The sequence below is a fragment of the Camellia sinensis genome, chromosome 6, assembly GCF_055761805.1.
Source record: "Camellia sinensis isolate YWXY chromosome 6, ASM5576180v1, whole genome shotgun sequence".
Lineage (NCBI taxonomy): Eukaryota > Viridiplantae > Streptophyta > Magnoliopsida > Ericales > Theaceae > Camellia > Camellia sinensis.
In genome coordinates, this window is record NC_138966.1 from 168,302,501 (window position 1) to 168,309,539 (window position 7,039).

Sequence of the window (7,039 nt, forward strand, 5' to 3'; positions counted from 1 at the left end):
ATGATACAAAACGGCCTTAAGTCCAGATATGATACATAACGGCCTGAAGCCCAGACATGATACAAAGCGGCTTTAAGCCCAGATAACGACAGATGTCTACACATTGTAGGGTAGGTAGAACATTGACATGTACACTACCTCCCTTAGCCTCTGGCCATGAATCATAATCAATTTACATCATAACGGCCTCAGGCCCACTTTTATTAACAGAGACAGAACGACCTTAGGTCCATAACAGTGTCATTGTTCAATCATGTTTGTTAATCCAATCAAAGCACAATAGCAGTTGTGTGTGTCATTCTCAACAACCATATATAAATCATAAGCACCAGAAGTAAGTATAACATATCGTTATACTACTATTACTCACAGTGATAAGTTTCTGACAGCGGTGGAACGATGTCCTCGTCTTGACCTACAAACACAATGCACATAGCATTATAAGAACATACCCGATTCCTTACTTTATTCTTTAATCAATTAGTCATATCGGTTCTAAACTCATTAGTCTTTAATAAGTCATAATCCACATCTCAGAAGATAGGAGGAATCGATAGAAGAATGGGTCAGACGAAGAAATGGTACAAAATTGGTAAACAGAAAGTGAGCAACTCTCACTAATTTGGGCATATCTAATTCTATATTTAGAATTTGGGAGTGAGACCACCACCATTGGACACTAGACTTCCGGGGCTTGATTTTAGGCTCAAGAATCACTCAAAACGGAGTCCGGATGAGGGACATATGCCTATTTGAAGTTATCCAGTATATGCTGAAACAAGGATGGCCGCTCGTGCGCCCACTTTGGCCGCTCGTGCGGTGACTGCGCCGCTCGAGCGGTGGACTTGGCCACTCGAGCGGTGGGTTAAGCAGAATGCAATGCTCTGTTTTTTTCATGTTCCGCTCGTGCAGAATCAGTGGCCGCTCGTGCGGTTTGGGCAAAATCAGACAGTTCGAAAATGGTTTCTTGATTTAGACCTTCTCATTTTCAAAGTTAAACCTCAAATTCATGTAAATCAAAGCCCAAAACTCTTTAATACATGATAAATTTCACATTATTAACTTCCCTCAAACATCATAACTTCAAAATACTACTCAATTCCCAAGCACAAGAACAAAATTAAGATTTAAACACAAAAGCATAAAATAGCCATGGTTTGGGGTTTAAAGCTCACATCTTCATATTTACATATATCTTCACTCATTTATAGCTAATCATGCAAAACCTCAAGATTGGAGCTCAACTTCCCATAATCAACCTCAAGATAAACAAATATAAAGAATTTAACTCTTCAATTAAGCAACTCTTAAGGAATCAAGGTTCAATTTCATGAGAAAAGTTCATTTAAACTTGTATTTCTCAACCCCAACTCAATTAGGTGTTTACTCCTCATTTTAGATCATGAATTTAAACTAATGATAGATCAATCTCAAGGGGTTAAGTTGATTTCACATACCTTGAGTCAATGTCTTGAAGTCTACTTTAATTCCATCAATTTCCCTATCTTTCCTCTTTATTCTCAAGCTCTTCCTTCCTTCTTGTCTTTGAGTTCTCTCTCTCTTTCCTTCTCTCACGTGGCTTCCCCTTTTCTCTAGATATTTTTGGTTCTAAGAGATGAGTCCAACAACTCATAAGGCATCTATTTATATAAATATACACACACACAAGCTTAACACTATAGGGAGAGCCAAACGTGGCCTTACGAATCGTACGAAATCAAATTTTAATTAAACCTTCCAGATGACTCTAAAAATTGTGCTGATCATAAATATGTCCTCTGTTCTGGTTTTTGAAGCCTCTAAGGCCTTCAATTTGCAGTACCAAGTTAACCACCCAAACGTGCATTAACGAATCAGACAAATTAGATTTCTAATTAATTGTCCCAAATGATTCTAAAAATTCCCATTAACATACCCAAGTACTCAATTTTGATTTCTGAACCCATAAAGGTCGGTAATTTCAATTTTAAAGCTGTGACTCAATAGATAATTCCTCAATTGAACAGATATCATTAAATTAAAATGCTTTAACCCACAAGGACATAAAAGTAATTTCGGATACGGATTTTGGGATCGTTACAAGTTGTTACACACTCCTTAGCGGATTTCGACTTCCATGACCACTGTCTTGCTATCTTAATCGACCAACACCCTTTGTGGGTTCTAGGTTAGCGCGCAGCTAGGCACCGTAACCCAGCTTCCTGTTCACCCGCATCACCAGTTCTGCTTACCAAAAATGGCCCACTTGGAGCTCTCAATTCCGTGGCATGGCTTAACGGAGCAGCCACGCCATCCTGCCTATTTAAAGTTTGAGAAAAGGTCCAGGGTGTTGCGTTCCCGATGCCTCTAATCATTGGCTTTACCTGATAGAACTCGCGACCGAGCTCTAGTTATCCTGAGGGAAACTTCGGAGGGAACTAGCTACTAGACGGTTCGACTATTCTTTCGCCCCAATACCCAAGTCAGACAAACAATTTGCACGTTAGTATCGCTGCGGGCCTCCACCAGAGTTTCCTCTGGCTTCGCCCCACTCAGGCATAGTTCACCATCTCTCGGGTCCAGATAGGCATGCTCACACTCGAACCCTTCTCAAAATATCAAGGTCGGTTAATGGTGCAACCCGCGAGGGGATCTCGTCAAGCAACTTCCTTGCGTCTTACAAGTTTATTCATCCGTTGACTCACACACATGTCAGACTCCTTGGTCCGTGTTTCAAGATGGGCCGAATGGAGAGCTCGTAAGCCGGTGCCAGGAGTGCACAGATGCCGAAGCACACCTGAGGACGCGTACTGCTAGCCACAATCGAGGCGAAGGCGTCTCCGTTGGCTTGTCAACTACTTGGGCTTTGACCTTTGCCCCAATCCGCACCGGACCACGCCCCGAGTCAATCAGTGGACTAGCTTGTTGCCGTTCTACATCTGACTGGGGCGCATCGCCAGCCCCAATCCGCTTTCCTCTTGACAATTTTAAGCACTTTTTGACTCTCTTTTCAAAGTCCTTTTCATCTTTCCCTCACGGTACTTGTTTGCTATCGGTTTCTCGTCCGTATTTAGCCTTGGATAGAATTTACCGCCCGATTAGAGCTACATTCCCAAACAACCCGACTCATAGATAACATCTCGTGGTTTGATAGGGTCTGGGCACGACGGGGCTCTCACCCTCTTCAGCACCCCTTTCTAGGGGACTTGGGCCCGGTCCACCACTGAGGACGCTTCTCCATACTACAATTCGAACAATAGGGTTGCTCGATTTTGAAGCTGGGCATTTCCTGGTTCACTCGCTGTTACTAGGGGAATCCTTGTAAGTTTCTTTTCCTCCACTTATTGATATGCTTAAACTCAGCAGGCAATCCTGCCTGACCTGGTGTTGCGATCGGAGCACCTTGGCAGTGGTGCGATAGGATCACAACAGAGCTCCCGCGACGACTTTGAGGCACTCGAGGTGAGCCAACAGTTTGTCGACCACCACTTGTCACGAAGTGCCATTTGTTGCGGGGGACTCATTTTTAGGCTGACCCCGTGTGGGCGAGCGCGGGGGGCCAACATCCGCAATGGCCCAATCCAACAATAGTCATAGCGAAATCTAGCATCATATCATAATAAGCCAAAACCAAAACATCTTAGTTTTGACAGGCCCAAAACAACCAAGCCTGATACCACACGTAGACAAACAAAACTGATTGCTCTAAATCACTTGCTATTCAACTTCCTAAACAATAGCATTTGCAGCACTAGCAATTCTCGACCAAAGATCAACACATTCCTTTCCTATTGGACCTTTTATTGTAGAACCTACAAACACCAATGTAAAAAAACCAAATGAGAATCACCGACACAAAATATGAAGGCTCGATTTCATGGAAACAAGATAATTTCAATATTAATCATGTCCTGATGTAAAAGCATATGATCATGATTCATGATCATTGATGTTATTCAAACAACCTACAGGGAAAAAAATATGATGGGTCAAACGAGATAGTTCCTTAATAACCCCGGGTCCAAAGTCAGATGATCAAAAATGAATGGTTCCCTTGATCAATGATAACTTTAAAGTGGTTCTCCAACCAAAATCATAAAACCCAAGTAACAAGCCAATCAAGTTAATGGAGATTCCATACCAACATGAAACAAAGAAAGCATGGAATGAATATTTGAAATTACTAAGATAACAATGAAGGTAATTGTACAAAAGTCCTAAGTGCACCAAAAATATGTCATTAACTTAGTAAAGAATTAAGAACATCTCAGCCAAAGGCATATTCCACCATATAGGCAAATGGAACTGTTCAAATATTCAAAATTGCAACCTAAAAGCTATCACAAATCAAATCTAGGTAAACACACAACTTCATTTTCAATTTAACACAAGCCACAACATAACTTCTGCCAATTTCATGTGCCAACATAACTTCATCAAAGTGGTCCAATTTGGTTTTCACTTGGAATTTATGAGGGCCGCATTTACCACATCTATCAAATACATCATCACATGTAAGTAGTACCTTTCATTTCTCCTTTGGGATTCACAATGACATTAGCGTTATCTGCACATACAAAAACATAAGTTTGGCATTTCCAAAAGAAGAACTGAATAAGATAATAGTTTGCATTTAGAGCTCCCAAAAAAAGCAAGTAAATAAGCAATAAGTTGATAGCAACACCTCATTCCAATTATAAACAATGACAGTGGTTGGTTTTATTATTTTCCAACAACAACAAAAAGGAATATAATACTAGTCTATGATATAGATCATATAAAGATTACATTTATGTCATATTACTTGACATGCCTCCACTTTGGGAATTATAAAAACTAAAAAACAAAAGAAAAAAATTAAAGCCACATACTGCCAAGATTCCAGTAGGAATATCAAAAAATCTAACACAATTGAAAAATCAATTTCAAGCCATTATACAAAAAAAGAAAACACCATTCAATTACTTATTACACAATTGATCCATAACCCAAAAAACTACATAACATCATATTCAAAGAGCATAACTTTATTGGTAATTTGGTACCCAAAAAAATACAATCAAGCTACCTAAGAATTAACTAAAATGTGGATTCAAATGCACCACATGCAAACACTAAAAATAATCTCTCCCCTTAATTTGGAAATCTCGCTGTATGAGTAATAAAGATTAGGCATGTCGAAAGACTAATAATAAAATAATTACCAACTTTCTTAAGGCAGCTTAGCTAATTCTAAAATAAACACCAAATTTAACTATGATTTGAATAGGGGGATTCTAATAGTTACCAATTTCACCTGCAAAAATATTAAGTAAAATTTACCAGGTGACAGGTAACACAATACAACAGAAGAACATTATGTTGTTTAAAACTGGCAATACATTCTTTATATATGCTTCCCGATATGATTGACCAACTTTTAGAATGGTCATTTGCCTTTCAAAAAAGCAACCTCAAAGAAGGGTAAGAAAAATCAAAGTACAAATCTCGAGCTACAAAATTTAAACTCTCATAAAGCTAAAAACACATTATCAAGTATTCATCAAAACTTAACCCAAATCCAAGCAAGCAAGATTCATAGGATGCTTGAGCAACAAAAAATAGGGGGAGAGGACACATGAGCAAAACAAACATATACAATAAATTTACCTCAATGAAACTTGAGACTATATAGAATGACATTAAGTAGTCTGTCAATGTATTGACTTATGAGTTATAATATTAATTAACTTGACAAAATTCTATATACTAGATGAAACATTTAATTTAATGCAAATAATTAATCAGAATCAAATCAAAAAAAAACAAATAAATCAAAATAAATTATATCAACTTGAAATAAGATTCTTACTGAGTTTGAAAAAAGTCATACACCTTTACTTAGATTAGCAAGTGCTACCAATGCATTACCACACCTTCTGAGCAGGATCTCAAAATTGACTCCTAATTCATAAATGAGAATAGTTATATTTTTTGTGTGGATAGAGATGAGTACTATAGGGACAAGCTTGTCTTCAACTACCCAATTCCAAACAAAACTATATATAGAATTCACAATTACAAGCATAACCGCATGAATAAAGCTATTTAAGAACCCCTAAAAACAAAAACAAAACAATGAGAAGGCTTTAATACTTGCTATATATATATATATATATATTAAACTTCAAGATTGAGGAGCATAGCTTCAAATATAGGGAAATTGTGGTCGCGGTATTAATTGTTTTCTTAGAGTGATCAAGGTAACAACAACTAAATCAAAAGCCATACAAATTCCAATTTTCAAACACAAATCATATAAAATAGTCTAAACCCAAGTGCCATTAATGGAAACAAGGATGAAAAATCACCTTTGAAGTACATGATGACACCGTGTTTTCAGCGCCAAGGCTTGCGCTGGCGGACGATGACGGCAGGCATGGCCTTCTTCCAGAGATCTGGTTTCCCCTTCTTCACGGTGGCCATCACCATGTCTCCAATGCAGGCCGAAGACAACCGATTCAGCCTCTCCTTAACACACTTCACTGATATGATGTACAAATTCTTCTCCCTAGTGTTGTTTGTATAGGTCATCGTCACCGTCGCCGCCACCGAAAGACCCAACAACATCCTGAATTTGTTCCCTGCCGAACCACCGCGACCTAAAAATCCACACAAAAAACAAAAACAACATAAATTCAAATGATCAATCTATTTGGTTACTAAATGAATGTGAGAATCAAAAGTCTGACATACCTCGCTTTGACATCTTGTGCTCTCTCTCTCTCTCCCTCTCCCCTCTCTCTCCTCAAAGCAAGAAGGCGTAGTAGCTGAGAAGCAACGCTAGGGTTTTAATTTATATGGCTTGTACCTTTTCTAATCTAGGGTTTTCAAATTGAGGGCGTCAGTTTGTGACTTAGTAACCTATTATATGCGAGCGAGGACTTGGCAGCTCGAGCGACGGTTATATTTTGTGTCTGGTGGCTCGATCCAGATTTTCTTCGCTCGAGCGAGCGATTGCGTTTAGTATAGACCTGAGAGCAATGTTTCTTCGCTCGAGCGAGAATTCTGTTGCTCGAGC

General features: G+C 38.9%; 3 pseudogenes; all 3 read right to left on the reverse strand.

The window, feature by feature from the left end:
- LOC145794224 (25S ribosomal RNA) overlaps nt 1–3,369 on the reverse strand; it is a 6,120-nt pseudogene extending 2,751 nt beyond the window's left edge.
- Nucleotides 3,370–3,675: 306 nt separating this feature from the next.
- Nucleotides 3,676–6,727, reverse strand: LOC114301631 (large ribosomal subunit protein uL14-like; annotated as a pseudogene).
- LOC114301635 (small nucleolar RNA snoR137) lies at nt 5,294–5,431 on the reverse strand (annotated as a pseudogene).
- Nucleotides 6,728–7,039: the final 312 nt, after the last annotated feature.